The sequence below is a fragment of the Hypanus sabinus genome, unplaced genomic scaffold (assembly GCF_030144855.1).
Source record: "Hypanus sabinus isolate sHypSab1 unplaced genomic scaffold, sHypSab1.hap1 scaffold_2152, whole genome shotgun sequence".
NCBI lineage: Eukaryota > Metazoa > Chordata > Chondrichthyes > Myliobatiformes > Dasyatidae > Hypanus > Hypanus sabinus.
Window position 1 is genome coordinate 30,001 of NW_026780259.1, and position 867 is coordinate 30,867.

Here is an 867-nt window from a genome sequence, read left to right on the forward strand (position 1 = left end):
CGGGACAGTGGTGCGGATGCTGAGGCTCAGACGGCACAGGTCAGGCCACACTGGGCAGGTTTGCTCACAAAGAACGTGCCGGTATGGGATGGAAGGGTTATCACATGGGGAGCATGTGTTGGCTTTGGGCTGTACTGACAGGAGTGTAGAAGAAGGAGGGTGGAGCGCCGTGGGACAGGTGGCGGAGACGGGGGCCAGGCACGGGACAGTGGTGCGGATGCAGACACACCAAGCCTGGAGACCCCAGGCAAGACATTGGATTCCAACAGCTGGTTTATTGATCATTACAGAACGTCTCTCCCCTCTCCCTTCCCCTTTTCCCACCCATGATTCCCCTCTCCCTGCCCCCTTCCCACTCTCAGTCCACAAAAGAGACCCCTATCAGAATCAGGTTTATCATCACTTACCTGTGTCATGAAATTTGTTTTTTGTGCAGCAGTACAGTAACATTACTACTGTATTGTGCCAAAGTCTTAGACTCGAGGTGTATGTCCCTGAGACTTTGGATAGTACTGTGTGTGTTTGTAAAATGACTGTTTATGAAAGGGATCAAAGTTTAATCCGTTTGTCACCCAGCCAATTGTCTGCTCCACACATCAGCCTGAAGCCAAGATAAATTGGTTTATTATTGTCACATGTTGAAGTTCGGATAAGTACATGGATTGAAGGGTTATGGTGGGCTTTGGTCCAGCTGTAGGTCGATGGAACTAGACAGGATAGCATTTCTAGATGGGCCAAAGGGCCTGTTTCTGTACTGTAGACTCTGTGTACTGGGGTAGTACAAGGGAAAGCAATGACAGAATGCCAGAGAAAGTGCTACAGTTACAGAGAGAGAGCAGTTCCAACCCGGAATCATCGTTCCCACTA